At 39.9% G+C, this 22133-nt stretch overlaps 1 protein-coding gene across 1 annotated transcript in view; it reads left to right on the forward strand.

Moving 5' to 3' along the window:
- FUT6 (fucosyltransferase 6) overlaps positions 1-22133 on the forward strand; it is a 71313-nt gene that overhangs the window by 45939 nt on the left and 3241 nt on the right. The window lies entirely within an intron of this gene.

Below are 22133 nucleotides of genomic sequence, written 5' to 3' on the forward strand. Positions count from 1 at the left end.
TAGAATGCTCCCTGCTATGCCTCTCCTCTCTGCCTCTACTTTCCAGTGATCTTGGCCAACCACTACCCCAGGGACCACAGAATTTGCTGTTTATCTTCCTAAGATTTCCTGAGCTGGAAAAAATGTCTCATTGTGACTTTTCCCCTGGCTTTCCCAATCAGGATTTGGTCTGGCACATTTTCTAGGCTGTTGTGGAGGTGTGTTGGGTGAGATGGGCAAAAATGTTTACTAGTATTCTGCCATCTTGACTCTTTACAAGTGTACATTGACAAAGACTTAAACTTACAGTAGAAACTCAAAACTACTATTATCCTCTCCCAGAATAACATATCAAAAGGTAAAACATTTTGTGAGACTTGGTGAATAGACATTTCACCTTCATCTTCCCTTTATACTGTCTCCCTCAAGGTCCATGTCCTTTGGCGAGCCAGTCTAGGGATTGGGTTCTTCCTACTGCTGGTGGACATCCTCCCCTCCAAGAAGCACTGTAGTAGCTGTAGGGGAGCAATCTCAGAGTGTAGCCCACACTGGCTAAAGGACCCAGAAGCTCCCAAAGTATAAATCTCACAAGGTTGCCTCGAAAGCTAGAAAGACTCATTTCAGAATGGCTGTTTGTTGGCCTACGCTCAGGGACAAAAATATGAGGCAGAAGAAGCTACCAAAGGCCTAGGCCCATGCTTGCCCAAGTCCCTGCTTCAGTGGCTATATGGGTGTAGCAGACACTTCAGCTCTTCACAGAAAGTCCCAGGACGAGAGCTATTTGTTTCCTGTTCCAGACACAAGATGGAGGAGCCAAGAGGGTAAAGTGACTCTCAAGGTAGTCCCCTCCCCCTGCTGATATCAAGCAGAGACACCAGGGATTACCACCTCACCCCAAAAATGCCAGATCTTTCAGGACCGAGCCCAGGTATCCTGGTACGTTATCAAGGAAGTTCAATGCATGCTCAATGGGGTGAATCCTAACTGTGGCAATTAAAAGGACATAATGCTAGTGAGAGTGAAAATTAGAGAGTTGCAGCCTTAAAACACAGATAAATAGACACAAAACATATAAACTCACCCAGATAAACTTTACTTACTGGTAAAAAGGAGAGTTGGATCAGAGCCAGAGACCTAACAAAGAACTCTGCCCTGGAGAACTCTCCACGTGGACCCAAGATGTAGGTAAGTTTTTGTTAAGAATTTAGAGAGCAAGGTTCTGATCCCTTCATGGTTAGCAATAACTGTGACAATCAAAAAAGTCCAAGAGACATGGTTTCTGGGTAATTTCATAATTTTATTACATATAATTTTATATATTTATATAATTTATGCATAATAATTTTATTAATAAGGCCAGCACATTATTAATGAAAGGATGCTCATTTGGCCATTTCTCCTCCAGGGGTGGGGAACCCTTTAATAAAAGAATTTGTTCTGTGAAGTTTGGATTTAGTCAAAGTGCACTTAAGGACCTAGAGGGCCACATGTGTTTTCTTATGGACCTGCCTCCTGTGGGGACAATAAACAGGAAATTGAAAGGACCTGGAACTATAAAGGGATAATAATATCATTAATTGGTACACTGAGTGGGGCTTTTCTGAAAGACACAGATTCAACTTCTTTTCACCAAAAGACCACATCTCACATCACCAAATGAGGGAGATAGCAGAGCTGAGGAGCCATGCCTGAAAGGCATGAATAGGATCGCAGCAGGGTGAACCTCCCTGTTCCTTTTTTCTCCTGCTCCCACTTTCCTGGGTACTTGGAGCAAGTTATATAGGAGTGGCTGGGGAGAAGCTCATGCCAGGATACAAGAGGAGGCTCCCCCAGAATACATTAGGACAGTTGTTCGTGAGCCATGGATGGGTACAGGAGAAGAAATTCATGTCACTGGGACTATCCCTATAAATGACTATGGCTGCAGAGTCAGAGGCCCTGAATTCAGATCCTGCCTCTGATGCTTACTACCTGTGTGACCTTAGGCAAGTCATTCAATCTTCCTATCTGTAAAATGAGGAGTCCGGAAGAGACAGCTTCTGAAGTTCCTTCCAGTTTTAGACCTGACCCACCGCTGCATCCTAAGGACCACCAGGCCTCTCTGTCCACCCCGCCGCTTGAACTCTCCTATCATCACCTTCCCCTTTCACTAGACCAGGAACTCCTTGGGAGGAGAGGCTATCTCAGCTTTCCATTTGTATCCCCAGCACTTCGTGTATTATTTTGCACATAGTTAGCTTATAATAAATGTTTTTTTATTCATTTATGAATTCATTCATCCATGATCTGTGACCTTTCTCCCTGAGACTTTGCAGGATGCAGGGAATGCTTCCTTAATAAAAAGCATTTGGGCTCACCTGATTACAGGTAGTGAAGACATGGGAGCCTGGGAAAAGAGGAGTCCGGTCCTCCCCTGAGATTCCCTTTAGGGATAGTGAATGCATGAACTCAGCAACTAACGGGCCAGGGGTGGACTGATCCTCGTCATGGAGATTCCTGCTTCCTTAGCTGAGTGCTGCTGCTTGAAGATTCATTACTGTGTCTTTTTAAATTATGGCGTTTTGCACAAAAGGAATAATGGGAATGTGTTTCTTTTTGGATTACGTGAAATGGGGAAGAGAGATAAGGGTATTAATATGAAATGAGGCATGAACTCTAATTTTGGAGATTTTCCTGGCATTCCAGATGGGGCCAAAGTAATGAAGCAATTTTGTGAATATAGCACATTGTATGCAGAGTCTTTTTAAAAAATATTTTTAAACCACAGACGGAACAGAGAGGAACCCGGGCCAAAGGAGAGAGGAAGGAAGGTAGAATTCAGGTACTTGTGGATTAGACAGTTTTCTAAACTATCTGTAGCTACAACATCAGTCCTTTAATGTGTATTGGATGCCCAATCCAATCCCCTGTACTCCACATATGGGTATCCCCTCAATTTCCCTTTGAGGTACCTCTCCTCTTTTACATGTAGGGTATACTCTATACTGCTATCTTCCACACAAGGGGTCACAATCCTCATTTCATTAAAATGTGGCATGAACAGGGGGATGATTAGGGGAGTCTCACAATCTGCTACACTGAGGCACTTTCCATGACGGTTGGGTGTGTGCTCTAATCCCTATCTGTGGAGACATGTCTATTCTGAGAAATATACATGTCATTTTGCTGCTGAGATTGACCACAGAATTGAACCTCTCAGGACTAGTGAGCTATTTCTATCAAACTTGTCTGTTGCTCAGACAGTATAGATCTGAGATAAATGTGAAATATCTGTTCAGCAGTCCTACAAAGTTGTTTCTACCTCCCAGAAGAGTGTAATTGCTGTGATGGATTATTGTTTTATGTTTTTAAAGTGTATGTCTTTTGTAAAAGATCGATAGGGCAGAGGGAAGGAAATAAATAGCTGTCCTATACCTAATATGTATTTTGTATACTAAGTACCTTTCTCAGAGGGACACTGTTACCCACTACTGGGGAGACCTTAAACTTTTATTTAGAAATTTTCCCTAAGGTTCTACAATAGTGGTGGTGGGGAGCATAATGGAGCCAGAGAAACAAAACAAAACAAAACAAAACAGAACTTAGCTCCCCTATGGAACCAGTATGAATACAAGCCCACTTGAACTCAGAGCTGTGAAAGGCTGTAACATTGGCTTTGGGTAACAAAGGCATCTATAACACATCACAGTGATTCAGATGTGGATGCCATCTGAATTTGGAGAACACAAGCTGGCCCTGCCTCTCAGTATAAAGAAATAAGAGGCTGGCTAGAACTAGCCCTGGGTCTTGGGGATCTGAAGCTTTCCCTCCTTTGGTCTCCTTTGTATTTCCAGACTTTCAGAAAAGGTGCCACTTGACCTTCATCTCCCCTGCCAGGGCAGACCAGGTAGCCAGAGCCTTGACCAAAAGTCTCTAGGTTTCTAGAACACAGTGGAGTGTGTAGAAATGCCTAACTTTTAAAGTTAACCTGAAGGAGGTCATCGACACCCTCCTAAGAGTATTTCCCTCTCCCCAACCCATACCCTTCTGAGGCCACTTTTGACAGTCAAATCCTGGGGAGGATGGACCATGGAAGTAACCCACTGGTAAAATTTCCAAATGTCCTAATGAGGCAGCCACAGAGGGATCTTATTCTAAATGCCACCAAGTGGAATAGGATAGCAGTGGGGTACCTTAGAAGAATGACCAATGTATTTACAGCCAGGAGACTTGGGTTTAAATACCAGTACCCAACTTAAAAAGTGATTTCTGGTAAATTTAATATTAAGCATCAATGCAATTAAGCTGACTTCATAACTGTTACATTTTTTCATATATAACATATATTTTCATATATAATATAACTGTTATGTATTTTCAGTCATTTCTTCTAAACTTTAGTCAAAATTCTTTGTTCATTCTTTTGTATTCATTTTTCCACTTAAATAGTTGTTGGTTATGGTCTATTTTTTTTTTTCAGTTCTGCTCTCTCTCTCTCTTTCTATTTTGTATTACTTCATCAAGGTCTTTTCAAATCTCTTTATAATACATGCATTTGTCAGTCTTAACCACATTATAACATTCCTTTCTATTACTATACCACACAGATTTGTAACCTAGGAACCATTTTTGATGTTTCTTTCTTCCTCACCTCCTCCCGTCCAATCTGTTTGGTTAATCTTGTTGATTTCACCTCTTCCAACTCTTTCATCCTTCCCCTTCTCTTTACACGTACCACAACTATTCCAGGCTCTCATCCCCTCTTGATCATTTCACTCATATTCTCATTGGCCTAATTGGTCTATCTGCACCTAGTCTATCACCTCTCTGATCAATCTATTCTTCAGGGAGCTGCCAAACACAAATTCCTAAAGCATAGGTATGCCTCATGAAGCTCCAGTGACATCCCCTATTATCTTTGGGATAAAATGGAAACTCTTGTTGGCATTTGAAGCCCTTCCCAATCTGGCTCCAGCCCACTTCTCCAGACCGGTTATGCATTATTCCCCCTCACTACATGCTCCAACCAAACCAGCCTCCTCTTATTCCCCACTTACATTATTTCGTCTTCCAACTCTGTTTTGCACAGCTGTACCCCAGGCCTGGATGCTTGCCTTCCACACCTCCACTTCTTGGAACCCCAGTTCTTTTCAAGGCTCAGTTCAAGTACCACCTTCATCAAAGGGACTTTCCTGATTCCCCTATTTGTTAGTGACCCTTCTATGGCATTCTATATTTATCTTGTATGTATCACATATTTACAAAATATTGGGCTACTAGGTGGAGCAGTGGCTAGAGAACTGGTCCTGGAATCAGAAAGAATCATCTTCATGAGTTCAGATCTGGCCTTAGACACTTACTAGTGTTGTGACCTTTGGCAAGTCACTTAACGCTGTTTGCCTCAGTTTCCTCATCTGTAAAATGAGTTGGAGAAGGAAATGGCAAGCCAATCCAGTATCTTTGCCAAGAAATCTTCAAATGGAGTCACAGAGAATAGGACATGACCGAAAAGACTGAACAACAAAATTGTATATTTGCTTATCTGTGAAATTGTTGCATACTCCTAGTAAAATGTCAATTTCTTCAGAGTAGGGGCTGTCTCATTTTCATGAGTCCTAACATAATCGGTGTTTAATAAATGCTTTTTGGTTGATTGAGCTTATTTAAACATTCTAATATTGGATATTTAGGTTGCTTCTAGGTTTGGGATTTGTTCTTTTTTTTAATTATAAATAATGATCCTATGAAAACCTTTGAATAAGTAACTCTTTTTTATATAACACTTTCAAGATATATTTCCAGCAATGGAAATACTGGGCCAATGAGTAGTATCATTTTTGTGATTTTTACTGTACACTGCTAGACTTTTGTTCCAAAATATTTTTCTAGTTACTAAATCCATCAGCAATGCCTATTTCTCCATAATCTCATCAGCACTGAATTTCATTGCTTTTTATTATTTTTGCAGATGAAACAGTTAACCTCAAAGTTCTTCTAATTTGTATCAATTGGATGAATAAGACTGAGCATTTTCAATGGACTAATAACATTTTGTGATTCCTCTTTTTGAGAACTGTTCATATCCTTTGACCATTTATCCATTGTGAACTGGGAATTACTTTTGTAAATTTTTAAAAATTATGAATATACTTTAGTTGTCAAGCTTTTATCTGGCAAAATGACAAATATTTTTCCTAGTCTGTGATTTTTCTTTTAACTATATTGCTTTTATTGTACAGAGGTATTTTTAAAATTTTAACATAATTAAATATACAATCATTCTTTTTGGTAAAAAAAAAAAAAAAGAAAAAAGTTACCTCTTCTCCACAATTTGATAGTGCATTATTCCATTTTCTTTTGTTTTTTTCCAGTTATTTTTTTAATGCTTAAGTTTATCATAAGTTGGAAATCACTAACTTATATCATGTGTTTAAATGTATTCCATGCCAAACTGCTAGTCAATTTTCCCATAGATTTTTTTTTAAAGTTTCCTTGACCAATTTTTATTTCCTATAGGTTTATCAAATACTAATGTTTTATACATACTTGGTTGGATGCCTGGTCTATCTATTCTATGCCACTGAACAATGTTCATATTTAGGAGTCAAATCTAGACAATTTTTGTATCCATTTTGTAGGGTTAGGAACTGGGACTGCACCTATGATTTCATGGATATAAAGGTTGAGAAAACTACCTTTACCAGTATAAGTCAGCACCTTTGCTGGAACTTAAAAGTCAGAGAGTTTCCTAGACCTGCACTGAGAGGTTGTAACTTAGCCAAATATGTCAGAGACGGGACTTGAACTCAAATCTTTCTGGCTTGGAATTCTACTCTTTTTCAGCACATCCTGCTGCCATTTTATAATGTGTATGGGTGGGGCTTAATCAGTCAATTACCATGCACCACTTAAAGTAACTAATAAAATATTCAAGCCCAGATACCTTTTTCAGGTGAGAACACCTATTCAATCAATCAATCAACCAAAGGCATTAAATTAATGTATGTCCTGTCATACCCTGTGAGTCTTCCATAAAATTGAAAGCCAGTTCTGAATGCATCATCAGTGGTATTTGGCTGCTTAGAGGAGACAGTAAATCCAGTCAATCCCCAGAGAGGGAATAGAGCCTCTCCCTTTTTCCTCTCTCTTCTCTTCCTTGACTACAGGATGGCCTTGTGAATTTGGAGGATTGGAATATGTGCACTTCTTATCAGCATCCCAGGAACAGCAGTGACTTACAGCAGAGACTGCAGTGAGAGCTGAGAAGAAACTAAACACAAGAGAAGCCAGTTTCAGAGCTCTACAAGGAACCTAGCAGAAAGCTATACTATGCTGAAGGCGAACAATCTGAGGACTCCAGCAAGAAGATGTATAGGAGTCATGAGTTATCTCCTTGGTCACGAGTTGTTGTTTGTCCTTTATTTTCCAAGAGGACCTTCACATCAGGAAGATGATTTGTAAATGAATTGGATTTAAGTGAGGGAGGGCTTAGCAAGGTCACCAGCTTCACTTTCTCCTCTGCAGCTATCTAGTTCTGGTGGCAAGATATAGAGATGGCCCCTTTGGTCACATGTACTTTAAACTTGAATGCCCCTTCCCCTGGATTCCATACGTACTTGTGGGACAGTGTACCCCAGACTTTGGGGGGGATGTTTTGTATCAACTATTATTAACATTTTGCTTTCATAATATCTTCTTCCTTTTATTTTTTTGGGGGGGAAGCCTTTTCCCCCCAACTAATAAGCATTTGTTTTCTCTCCCACCTCCACTTGCCACTAGGGAAAAAAAAAGAAAAGAAAAACTCTTGAATAAATCTGTCCAGTCAAGCAAAACGAACTCCCACATTGGCCATGTCCAAAAATATGTGTCTCTTTCTGCATATTGAGTTCATCACTTCTCTGTCTGGAAGTGTGTAATGGTCTTTATCACTGGTCCTCTGGAATCCTAGCTGGTCATTGCATTGACCTCCAAGTCTTTCAAAGTTGTTCCTTCCTTACAACGTTGTTATTGCACAAATTACCCTACTTCTGCTCATTTCACTCTGAATCATTTTACAAAAGTCTTCCTACACTTTTCTGAAATCATCTCTTTCATCTTTTCTTATAGTATAGCAATAGTTATGTGTCATAATTTGTTCAACCATTCATCAATTGATGGACACCCCATGAGTTTCCAGTTCTCTGCCATCAGAAAAAGAGTTGCTACAAATATTCTTGTACATCCGCGTGCTTTCCTTCTTTCTTTGACCTCTTTGGGGTAGAGGTCTAATGATGATATTGCTGGGTCAAAGGGAATGCACAGTTTGGTAATTTTGTGGGCATAATTCCAAATTGCTTTCCAGAGTATTTGGACCAATCCACAGCTCCACAAACAGTGCATTAATATGCCTGTTCTTCTGCAGCCCTTATTGCCCCCAAAACATTGGTCATTTTCTTTTATTGTCCATTTTGCCAATCTGATGGGTATGGGGTAGAGCCTCAGAGTATTTTCATTTGCATTTCTCTAACTATTAATGATTTGAATAATTTTTTTCTTATGATTATTGATAGATTGAATTTTTTCCTTTAGGAACAGCCTATTTATATCCTCTGACAATATGTCAGTTAAGGAGTAAATATCTCTTTCTAAAAGCTAATTAAGTCCGAGTGACTGATGATCATAGAGGGAAAGCACAATAGTGGGATCTCATGAGCTATGAGAGACACTACCCTAGAAACCTGAGTGGAGATGTAGTAGTGGCCTTCTGGAAGCTCAACCTGCCAATTCCAAGTGTGGGCTGGGAGAGGAGCTCCAGTACATGTGCTAAAATTGTGTTTCAAAGTTCTGGGAGTGGAAGACCACTTTCACTGGCATTTTTTTCCAATGTGCCCCTTTATAGGCTTAATTTTTTTTTTAAATCTTGACTTAAATACAAAATAAAATGAACATTTCCGTATACAAAGTACAGCTGATCATGAAGATTGTACACAAAACTGTGAATCTCTAATATGTACAGCTTGCTTTTCCTTTTGAGTATACTATAAATTTAATTTTGCTTTCAAAACTGTCGTGCTTATTTATGTTTCCTTTTGAATTTAATCTCTTACTCCCTTGTTCTGTCACCCATCATGTCTTACAGAAACCTATCCCTGAATTACTCTCATCATCTTCCTCTTGGCTCCTACTCAGATAACTGCTGAATAAAAATGAAGGAAATAAATGACTGTGTCCACTAAAAATTTATTCTAGCTAATCTTCACTAGGCCCTACAGCAAGGCAATACTCCTCTTCTCTTAATTGATTCCCTATCCTATTCACAGCAATCGTTTCAAATCTTTTATTTATCTTTCAGATCTCCCTTTCCCCTTCTTCTCTGTTGAGGACCTCTCTTCATACTTCATTGAAAAAAACTGGGCCATTTATCAAGTCTTCCCTCTTTCCCCCTCCTCCCCATCTTATATCCTTCTGACATTGTACTCTATGCTCTCCTCCTTCATGCCAATCTCTGATAGGTCCCAGCAAGAGCACCAGTTATTGTCTTATGTTTCTCCTCCTATTCTCATTCAAATTCTTAAAAAAATTACCTGTAATCATTCCCTCTATTTCCTCTCTTTTCACTCTCTTCTAAACCCTCTGCAATCAGGGTTAAGACCTCATCATTCACCCTCATGATGTCATTGGTCCTCTTCAAGAAAGCAGGATGAACAGCAACAACAGCAATTGAAACTGTTCTGTCCAAAGTTACCAATGATACCTTAATTAACAAGTGCATTGAACTCTATCCATTACTCACCCTTCTTGACCTCTCTGCAGCATTTGATGCCATTGCCTCTCTTCTCCTGTATACTCTCTCCTCTTTCTATTTTCATGACTCTACCTTTTCTTGATTTGTCTACTACCTGACTGCTCCTTCTCAGACCCCTTTTCTGGATCTTTATCCATGTTACTCCTACTCATTGAGAGAATTCTCCAAGGCTCTCTGTGCTGGGCCCTCTTTTCTTTTCTCTACATTTTCTAACTTGGTGATCCCATCAGTTCTCACGAGTTCAATTTGTATCTCAACACAAATGACTCCCAGAATTCTATATCCAGCTTGTACCTCTTTCCTGAGCTCCAGACCCACGTCAAGAACTTTCTGTTGAATGACATGTCTTGTACAGTATCTTAAACGCATGTCTAAAACAGAACTAATTGTCTTTTCCCCAAATTTCTTTTGATCTTCTCTCAAATGTCTCCTTTCCTCTCACATAGCCATACACTCAGGTTCATCACCTCTTGCCTGGACTATTATACTACTTTTCTAACTGGTCTCCTTGCCTCAAGTTTTCCTTCCCTAAAGGAAATTGACTAAATTAGTTACGGGGTGCACAAGCAGGTGTATCAGTGGCCAAATGTGGAGTCACTTCTGTTAGCTACAGCCTAGCAATAGACCAGATCTTAACATAATGTCTGGTACATAGAAAGCACTTAATGAATGTTTTTAAGTGATCAATTATTTTAACCTCTTTCTGTGTGTTTCTGTATATTTGTAAATATTTCAGTTACTCACTTTACTTTCTTTTCTTCCTTTTGAAAAAAAAATAACACTTTTAAACAATACTATCACTGGCCCTACTCTCTTCTCCAAACTCTCTCCCTATTGAAAAAAAGAAAAAAAAACCATGTAACAAATATGCATCATCAATCAAGCAAAACAAATCAATGTAATGGCCACATATGAAAATGTATGTCTTATTCTGTACCTTGAGAACATCATGACCTCTCTGTCAGGAGGTGAGTAGCCTGTTTCATCATCAGTCCTCTGGAATCCTAGTTGATCACTGCACTAATCAGAGTTCTTAAGTCTTTTAGAGTTCTTTTTCTTTGCAATGTTATCATAAAGATAGTTCTCCTGTTTCTGTTCACTTTGCTCTGCATCAGTTCATGTAAGTTTTTCCAGGTTTCCCTGATAATGCCCCCATCATCATTTCGTATTCCATTATATTCATATACCATGATTTGTTCAGCCATTTCCTAACTGACAGATTCCCCTTGGTTTCTAGTTCTTTCTTACCACAAAGAGAGCTTTTATAAATATTTTTGTACATATGGGTCTTTTTTTTCTTCCCTTGATCTCTTTGGGTTATCATCCTGGTAATGTTATTTTGGGGTCAAAAGGATTTTTTTCGAGAGGTGAATGGTGTATTTTTTTCTATTCTTTTATTTTGCCCTCTCTTCTAATAGGTCCAGTCAGTTTTAAATTATGATTTCTTGAAATGTGGAATCCAAAGTTCTTTTGATTGTGGTTTTCAGTTGGTTCAATGATTTTTAGATTATTTCATCTTGACCTGCTTTCTATGTCAATTGCTTTTGATAGGAAAAACATTATATTGTCTTCAATTTTTTTCAGTCTTTTGATTTTTTTTTCATATTTCTTGTTGTCTCATAGTGTCATGATTTTTGTTTGGTGTGTTCTAATCTTCAGGGAGTCAGGGTAAGATTTTGTATCTCCTATATTAAAGCCGTTTATTTGCTTCCCAATTCTTTATATTAGGTTCTCATTTCATTTATAATATCCTTTTTTAATTTCTTGTTTCATCTTAAAACTTTGAAATTACCTTCTGGGCTTTCTGGACTGGGGAGTAGGGGTGGTCAATGATCAATTCCCTTATAGAAGTTGATATTATCATTAAGCAAGCCAAGAAAGGATCAGCTACTCTGTAACTGGCAAAGAGAGCTCTAGCAGACGTCTGGAGAGTATGTCACCCGTCACCCGTTACTATATTAGGCCTCCTTGCCAAGCTATGATCTGCTAAGACTCATCTATTTCCTGTTTCTGTTCAAATGGTCTCTGGTGTTCTCCAGTGATAATATTGCTCCTGTTTCTGTTTCCATTGATTTTTATCCAACTCTCCTCCATTCTTTCCCTGCTCTGGCTACTGGATCTATTCTCTGGAGTATTCTTATTATAATACAATTCAGGAATGTGCTGGAGTCAGCTCAAACCTACCCTCAAAAGAGTGTTAAATTTTCAGTATGAGCATTTAATCCAGGCTTAACTTATCCCTTTCTTGATTGTCTGGACCAGTGGTGTCAAATTCAAATAAAAATGGATGCCTGCAGGACCTATTGACTTAGAAAACCTCAAATTAACATTAGCTATGTTGTATTATGTTTTTATTTATTTTGTTAAACATTTCCCAATTACATTTTAAACTGGTTCAATCCCCTCAAGAGTTTTGCTGGCCCTTGCAAGCTACCTGCTACAATTTGACACATCTGGCTTAGATTTAAGAAAGTGATGGAGAAAATGTTAATAACGCAGATTAAACTTAAAAGTTTGTCTTAGGGGAAGCTAGGTGGTATAGTGGATAGAGCACTGGCCCTACAGTCAGGAGGACCTGAGTTCAAATACGATCTTAGACACTTACTAGCTGTGTGACCCTGGATGAGTCACTTAACCCTAATTGCCTCCAAAAAAATTTTTTTTTCCTGTATGCATTTCCCCCTCCCCTCCCAAGCTAGTCTTTCAACCCTACCTACTCTTTGGCCCCCTTCACTCCCTTTTGACCCATGTTTTAACTTATACTGTTGAATAAGGTACCACCTTTCTAGGAGCTAGGAAGGGAAAGGATATAATAAAAGAAATAATTTGATTCAAAGAGATGAGTGGTCTTGCAGCAGGAGTGAAGGATGACAAGTGAGATGATTCCATGTGCTTCACTGGGATCCCTGCGATGCCAAGAGAAGGCCCCCAGCACGTTAGGTAGACTTCCTATGTGAATTTTGGGGAAGGCATGGACAAGAGTCTCATAGAATGGTTAGGCATGGCATGCCCATAGGAAGCTCTCAATAATAAATGCTTGTTGAATTGCATCATCACCCATGCTTTGTGTATAGACATCTAAGGTTACATGGGTTTTATTGCTGGCTCTTTTCTTGGCTTTTGTCTCTTGGTCATTTATGGGCATGTCTCCTATTTGCCCCCCTACATTGTAACTACTCTCTATGGTAGCCAGTTTTGTGGATATACTGCAGGCAAGAGTTTTCCTCTCCCTTTTTTTTGTTTGAAATCCTTTATGATTAGATTTGCAACACTCTGGGAAAAGGCATTGCTTACCCAGCTCTTGTTAGGTATATATACTCCCTTCCTGGATACAATATCTTAAACCATGGTCTGTATGAAAAGCCTCTTCTCAGACACCATCTTCTTAACCAGATGTTCAATTCCCAAATCTGATTTTCTCTTGGGAAGCCTTTGACTTTGATCTGCAGGCTGCAGCAGTGATTAAAACCAACCAATCAATCAACAAACAAACCACTCCACCTATATCTCTAATTGATTCTCGGTTTCTTGCCTAGGACTTCATGTAATTATTGGCAAGGTTTTCTAGATTCCTTCTGGTGGTGTCATCTGTGCCCAGGTGAATAATTATAAATGGACAGTAGTCATCAAATCTTACATTAATTGCATCCTGAATGTGTGCCCTGGAAGATAATTTAATTATAATTATTATATATTATATAATATATAATCCTAATTATTATGTTTAAAATATTATGTAATATATAATCATTATATAATTTACAATCAAATAATATATTAAATATATTATATAAAATATAATTTATAAGTATTATATATCATTTCATCATAGTGACCAATCTTGGGTGCAGAGAAGACATGAGAAAATATACCTCCTTTCCTTTCTTTGCAGAGGTGGGGGGGATTATCAATCAAACAGTAAACATTTATTAACTGACTACTACATGTCAGCCACTGCTGTAGGTTCTTATTCTTCCCCATCTCCTTTGCTCATCTTCATCTAGGTCATGACCACCAACTGTGGTTATAACCCTAGGCTTTTCTTGGGCTCTCTTTTCTTCTCATGCTATGCTGCCTCACTTGGTGACATTTGATGAGTTAAATTTTCAACTCTATATAGTTGATTCTCAGATATATATATATAGATAGATAGATAGATAGATAGATAGATAGATAGATAGATAGATAGATGTATGTATGTATATTTATTTATCTAGTTGTCTAGCCCTTACCTCTCTCCTAAGCTGAAGCCTCAAAATTACTACTGACTCTTTTGGACATCTCTATCTAGATGTCCTGTGGGCATATCAAACTCAGCATATTCAAAATGGAATTCATTATCTTTTCCCCAAAACCTTTCCCTCCTCAAAACTTCCCTATTACTGTAGAGGGCACTAACATTCTCCCTGTCACTCAGGCTTGAAATCTTGATTTCATCATCCTCTACCCTTCACTCACACTCTCTTCATGTATCTAATCTTCCCAAGTCTTGCCTTTTCTATTTTCACAACATCTCTCATATGCTTACACAGCCACCACCCTGGGGCAGGCTCTCATCACCTCACACCTGGACTATTGCAATAACCTTCTAACTGCTCTGCCTGCCTCAAGTTTCTCCTCTCTCCAGTCCATCCTCCACTCAGCTGTCAAAGTGACGGTCCTAAAACAGGTCTCAATACATTGCTCCCCTAATCAATAAACTTCAGTGGCTCACAATCATCTCCATGTTTAAACATAAAGTCCTCTGTTTGGTGTTCAAAGCCCTTCATAATCTGCCCCTTCCCACACACCTTTCCAGTCTTCTTATATCTTACATCCCCCTAAGTACCCTGCAATCCAGTGACACTGGCTTCTTTTTTTGCTCCTCGAACAAAGCACCCCATCTCCCAACATTTTTTCCGGCTGTCCTCCATGCATGGAATGCTCTCCCTTCTCATCTCTGCCTCCTGCCTCCCCTGTCTTCTTTCAAATCTCAGCTAAAAATCTTACCTTCTATAGGGAGCCTCTCCTGATCCCTCTTAATTCTCATGCCTTACCTCTATTGATTATTTTCAATTTATCCAGTATACGTCTTGTCTGTAGATGATTATTTTCATGCTGCTCCATTAGACTGTGAGCTCCTCAAGATCAAAGACTGTCTTTAACCTTTCTTTGTATCCCTAGCACTTAGTACAGTGCCTGGCACATAGTAGGTGCTTAGCAAATATTTATTTCCTGATTATTTATTACATATAATACATATCTTGTATGTAGATAGCTGTTTGCATGTTTTCTCCTCATTAGAAGGGGAGCTCCTTGTTATTTCTGCCTTTCTTTGTATCCTTTGCACTTAGCACAGTGCCTGGCACATGGTACATAAGCACTCAATAAATTCTTCTTGGTTGAGGAATGAGGAGGTCCTTAATGGTTAGTAGAGAGACATTGGAGTTTATCAAGCAAGCAAACGACACTCTGTAGCTCTGAGCTTTAGGGTTAATAGGTATGGAACTCTGAGTACACTGTCAGACTTGGCTAATGTGTCAGTCAGTTTTGCTAAAAGTCTTCTCTTTCTTTCTATTCCATGTTACAAAAGATGGCTTCCTGGCTGGGAGACAGCAGAGGAATATATTTGGAAATGAAGTCAATATTAATAAAAAAAGATATCAATGACACTTTTTGTAAGTACTTAAGGTTCTAAGAGACTAAGATGCCTAAGATTCTCAGATTCCAAGAATCTATGAGAGTCTAAAATTTTGTTGCTTTGTCTCTAAGTTTCTAAGAGACTAAGATTCCAAGGTTCTAAGAGTCTATAAGTCTAAAGTTCTAAGAGTGTAAGATTTGAAGGTACTAAGAGAAAAGGGGCCAAGAGTTCCTGTGACTTTGAATCATGTGCCCTTCATCTTCTGCTGGGCACAACATGTTCCCTGACGGAAGATGGCAAGGGGTCAGGCCAGACATCTTCTGTCTGCCTGAAAGGACTTGCCCCTGCCCCAAAGCAGTGACTTCCACCTTGGTCAGCATAAAGCGACTTCCACCTCCTGCTGCTAGCCCAATCTCTCAACAGGGATGTGGAGAACCTCTGGTGCAAAGAGGAGCAACTCATACTTTGACTTCAGGCCTCCCATCTCCTGCTGTGCTTGTCCTTTGAAGGTTGTTATCTGTCTTTCGTTCTCAAAGAGGACCATGATATCAGGTAGGTGATGCCATGACTTCCAAGTGAATTGAATTTAAGTGAGGGAGGGCTGTACAAAAGTCACCAGCCTTACTTTCTCCTCTGGAGCCATCTGAGTCCAGTGGCAAGATACAGATCAGGAAGACTAGAGATGTGCCCCTCTCTGAAGGAAGAGGAAGAGGAACGTTGGTGAGGAATGGGACTTCCTTCTCCTGCTGTGTAGATTCGACCTGCATCCCCTGCTATGCCCCTTCCCTGCCTAATCTTCATCCCTCCAAGAGAAGATGAGTTGTGAAGCTAGGGGCGTCTCATCTGACCATCTGATTATGTCCCTCCCATCTCATGCTATACTTGTCTCTAGCCTGATATGCAGTTTCCTTTGGGAAGAGTGGTGCTCTCCATTCAATGCCATTTTCACACTTGATCATACCCTTCACGTTCCAGTGATTCTGAATCCCTGTATATCATTATAATCTATACCCCACACCACCTGATTCCTTATTCCCACCTCCCTCAACCCTCCCACCCCAAAGTTTCAACCAAACACCACCTAGTCCTTCCACTGTGCCCTCTGGAATGCTAGGCAACAAACTTCCCTTCATCTTTAATCTTTTCCTCTCCCACTCCTTCCATCCACTAGCTATTACTGAAACTTGGCTCTCCCCAGATGACACAACCTCCTTGGCCACCCTTTCCAGTACTGGCTGCACCTTTACTCATTCCCCTTGGCTCACTAGCTGAGGTGGAGGAGTTGGAATACTTGCTTTCCGTTGCCACTTTCAGGTTCTCCCCCATTTCCATCAGTCAGTATCTTCTTCCTTTGAAATTCAGGCTATTCATACCTACTACTCAATCAAAATCCTAGTAACTATTGTCCACAGACCCGTAGGCCACTCCCGTTCCTTCCTCAATGTATTCAGTACGTGGCTCACAATTTTTCTCTCCTCCCCACTACTGCACTCATACTAGGAGACTTCGAAATCCACATTGACTCTCCTTCAAACTCTCTAACCACCCAGTTCCTCAATTTGTTCACTTCCTTTGAGCTATTCCTGCGACTCACCTCAACCATGTACAAAGACGGTCAAACCCTTCATCTCACCATCACCCACAAATATGACACCTCCATGTGAAAGGATGCTGAAATCTCCTTATCTGAACATAATCTATTGGCTTTTCACTTCTCCCTCTGTCTTCCCTTATAAAACTCTACTTTTCATCCATGCCATGACATCCAATCCCTTGGCCCTTCAGTTCTCTCCCAGGCACTAACCACTGTCTCCTCTTTTTCCCATCTTGACCCCTTGGTGAACCAATTCAATTCTACACTGTCCTCCTCTCTTGAATCCCTACTCCTCTTATTATATCACTGATCATGCCTAGCCAAGCCTCAGCCTTGGATCACTCCCACCATTTGTCATCTTCAATCCTTCCATACATATATACTCTTGAACAAAAGTGGAGAAAATCATGCAACCCTTGCGAATGGGTCCACTACAATTTTATGTTACATAATTTTAACTAGGCCCTCACTGCTTCTAAGTGATCTTACTCTATCTCTTTTATTAACTCACTATCCCATTCTCCACAGCAGCTCTTCCAAACCTTGTCAACTGTCCTCAAACCTCCCATGGTTCCCCCTCTCCTCACCTCAGCAGAGATCCTTGCCTCATATTTTATAATAAAAATAGAAAAAAATAGAAATCTTCAATAAAAAATGAAATCATTCACTGCTCCCCTCTTTCTCATCTCCTACCACTCAGATGCCTTCTGCCACCTTCTCCTCCTTCACCCCTGTCTCACATGCTGAAGTGGACTTACTCTTTACCAAGGCTAACCTCCATATATGCCCAAATGATCCCATTCAATCCCATCTCTCCCAACAGATTGTTCCCCTTATCATCCCCACTCTTTCACTTATTTTCAATCTCTCCCTGCCTACTGGCTCATACTGCCTACAAACGTGCCCATGTCTCCCCCTCCTCAAAAAACCCCCAAATCCTCACTTGATCCTTCCATGCCCGCTATCATCCTATATTTCTACTGTCCTTTGTAGTTAAATTCCTACAATATGCCTCCTGACCTTATCATTCCACCAAAACTACTCTCTCCAAAGTTATTAATGACTTTTTAGTTGCCAAATCCAATGACCTTTTCTCAATCCTCATTCTCCTTGACCTCTCTGCATCCTTTGACATTCTTGATCACTCTCTCCTCCTTGATATTCTCTTCTCTCTAGGTTTTTATGACAATCCTCTCTCCTGGTTCTCCTCTTACCTATCTAACTGCTCCTTTTCTGTCTCCTTCGCCGGATCCTCCTCCAGATGACACTTCCTAACCACTGGTATCCCCCAGTGTTCTGTCCTGGGCCCTCTTTTCTTTTCCCTCTATATTATTTCTCTTGGTGATCTCATCAGCTTTCACAGTTAATTACCATCTCTACACCAATGTTTCTCAAATCAACTTATCTTGTCCCAACCTCTCTGCCGACCTCCAACCTCACACCTCCAAACGTCTTTCAGACATCTCTAACTGGATGTCCAGTAGACATCTTAAACTTGATATGTCCAAAACAGAATTTATTATCTTTCCCCCTAAACCCTCCACATCTCCTACCTTCCTATTACTGTAGAGGACAACACTATCCTCCCAGTCCCTCAGGCTGGAAACCTAGGAGCTATCCTGAGATTTTCACTCTCTCTATTTCACCCCCCATATCGAAGCTGTTACCAAGACCTATCTATTTCACCTCTACAACATCTCTCACATATGCTCCCTTCCCTGCTCTGACAATGCCACTCCTCTAATACAGGTCCTCTATAGTGCATCCCAGGACTATTACATTAGCTGCTGATGGGTCAGCCTGTCTCAAATGTCTCCCAAATTCAGTCCATCTTCCAGTTAGCCACCAAAGAAATTTTCCTAAAGCTCAGGTCTGGCCATGTCACTCTTCCCCTACCCCCACATTCTCCAGTGGCTCCCTGTTGCCTCTAGGGTCAAATACAAAATGCTCTGTTTGGCATTCAAAGTCCCTCATAACCTAGCCCCCTTCTACCTTTCCGGTCTTCTTACACCTAATTTCCATATACTCTTCAATCTAGTGACACTGGCCTCCTGACTGTTCCATGAACAAGACACTCCACCTCTAGGCTATAGACAGTTTCTCTGGCTGTCTCACATGACTGGAATATTCTCCTTCCTCAACTCCGCCTACTGACTTCTCCAGCTTCATTTAAATCCCAACTAAAATCTCATCTTTTCCTTTCCCAACCTTTCTTAATTCTAGTGCCTTTTCTCTGTTATTTCCTATTTATCCTGTATATAGCTTGCTTTGTACATATTTGTTCACATATTGTCTCTCCTCCACTAGATTGTAAGCTCCTGGAGGGCAGGGACTATTTTTTTTTTTTTGCCTCTTTTTGTATCCCCAGCACTTAGTACAGTGCCTGGCACATTATAAGAATTTAATAAATGTTTATTGATTTATTGACTAAGAATCTGTTATCTGGGGTACTGTCTATATGTTGAAGGTTCTAGGAATTTAAAATGATAAGATCCTAAGAGCTTATAAGTCTAAAGTTCTAAGAATATAAGATTCTAAGTCTACAAGTCTAAGGCTCTAAGAGTGTAAGATTCTAAAGGTTCTAAGAGTTGGTAAGGCTGAAGTTCTATTAGTCTATAAGTCTTAGGTTCTACGTATAATATTCTAAGGTTCTAAGAATTTTAATAAGTTAAACTTCTCTAATTCTAAGATTCTATGAGAGTCTAAGATCCTTAGATCGATGATTCTATTATTCTAGTTAGTTGGTCAGTCAGTCAATAAATATTTGTTAAGTACTATGTTCAATGTGCTAAGTGCCAGGGTATATGAGAAAAAGCACAGACTTAGTCCCTGCCCTCAAGGAGCTTACATCCTAAGGAGGAGACAACATACAAACAACTATGTAGTTAGTCAGTAAACATTTATTAAGTGCCTACCACGTGCCAGGCACTGCGCTAAGCACTGGGGATACAAAGAAAAGCAAAGACTCAGTCTTCACCCTCTGTGAGCTCACATTCTGATGGAGGAGATTACATGCAAACAACTATGTCCATAAAGATAAATTAGAGGTACTCTCAGAGGGAAGGCACTAGCGTTAAGGGGAAAGAAAGGCTCCTATACAAAGTGGGAATTTAGTGGAAATTTGAGAAAAGTCCTGGAAGTCAGGAGGCATAACAGGTGATGGAGGAGGGCATTCCAGGGATGGGGGACAGCCAGTGAAAATGCCTGGAGTCAAGAGATGGAGTGTCTTGTGCGAGAAATAACAAGAATTTTCTAAGAGTCCATGATTCTAAGGTTCTAAGACTATGAGTAGTTCATTCATTTATCTATCTCTTTATCTTTTTACCAATTTGTTAATTTCTGCACCTGTTCATTTATTCATTTTTACACGTATTTGTTATCACTTCCTCCTATTGCAGCCTCCCTCCTCGATCCACTTAACAACAACAAATGAAAAATAAAACCCTCTCAACAAACATGCATAGTTCAGCAAAACAAATTCCCTGATCGTGTCAAAAAATGCATGCATGATTTTTTTTGTGGTGGCAAAGAATTGGAAATTGAGAGGATGCCCATCAACTGGGAAATGGCTGAACAAGTTGTGGTATACTGGTTGTTGTCCTTCATCCTCGAAGAGGACCAAAATGACATCACTCTGTTAGAGTCGTTACAGTGTCTCTGACTGCGGCTGATCAGACCAATATGAGCTTGGAATGCTCTATCACAGGTAAGGCACAAATAGTCTGTGTGAACATTTGGGGTGGATTCTTTAAATCGGCACATCTCACATTTCTTTTGAGTTACTTCAACTATGCTTTCCTCAAAGAGCTCAGCACCTTCCCTGATGAGGGCATACCATGCTGGGCACGTGTCTCCTATGTCACACAAACAAGAATGTAATGGAATACTGTTGTGCTATAAGAAATGACAAGCTGGTGGATTTCAGAAAACCTGGACTTACATGAACTGATATGAAGTGAAGTGAGCAGAACCAAGAAAACATTGTATACAGTAACAGCAACATTGTACAATGATCAACTATGAATAACATAGCTCTTCTCAGCAATACAATGATCCAAGACAATTCCAAAAGACTCATGATGGGAAATGCTATCTACATCCAGAGAAAGAACCAATGGAGTCTGAATGCAGACTGAAGCATACAATTTTCACTGTGTTTATCTTTTTCAAGCTTTGTTTTTCCTTTTGGTCTGTTTCTTCTTTCAGAACGTGACTAATATGGAAATATGTTTTACATGATTGCACATATATAACCTATTTAAAATTCTTACCTTTTTAGGGGTGTTTCTACTGCATCTGGAGTCCATCACCTCTCTTGACAGGAAGTGGGTAGTGGGTTTCAACTTTAGTCCCTAAAAATCTAAGTTCTAAGGGTCTATGATTCCAGAGTTTCAGAACCTTAGAACTGTAGAACCTTACAATTTCAGACTAGGTGGTGCAGGGGATAGAGTGCTGGGTCTCAAGGCTTGAATCTGAATTCAAATCTAGCCTCAGACTCTTAACAGCTGTGTGACACCCTCCTCGCCCCCCTCCCCCACACCAACTAGAATAGAGCTCTGGATATGTAATCAGGAAGGTCTGAATTCAAATCCAGCCTCAGACACTTACTAGCTGGATGATCCTGGGCAAGTTGCTTAACTTCTGTTTGCCTCAGTTTCCTCATTTGCAAAATAGGGATACTAATAGCACCTCCCTCCCAGGGTTGTTGTGAGGATGAAACGAGATCATTAGAACCAAGAGAATGTTATATACAATAACAGCAATATTGTCTGGAGAAAAACTGTGAATGACTAAGCTATTCTGAGTATTATAAATATTCAAATTAGCTACAAAGGGCCTATGTAGGAAGACACTATCCACTTCCAGAGGAAAAAAACTGATAAATAAAAGTATGCATAGTATGGTTTTACATTGATATCTACATCTATATCTATATCTATCTGTGTCAAATGGTGGCCTTCTCTAGAGCAAGGTGAGGAGGGAGGGAGGGAGACAGTTTGGAGCTTGAATGTAACAAAATAAAACTCAAATTATTTTAAAATTTTGATCATAATTGTAAAGTGCTTAGCACAGTGCTTGGCACACAGTAAACAACATAAAAGCTTAGCCATTATTATTTTCTTTCTATCTATCTATCTATCTATCTATCTATCTATCTATCTATCTATCTATCTATC

Source organism: Vombatus ursinus, unplaced genomic scaffold (genome assembly GCF_900497805.2).
Source record: "Vombatus ursinus unplaced genomic scaffold, bare-nosed wombat genome assembly UNPS02009173.1, whole genome shotgun sequence".
Classification (NCBI taxonomy): Eukaryota; Metazoa; Chordata; class Mammalia; order Diprotodontia; family Vombatidae; genus Vombatus; species Vombatus ursinus.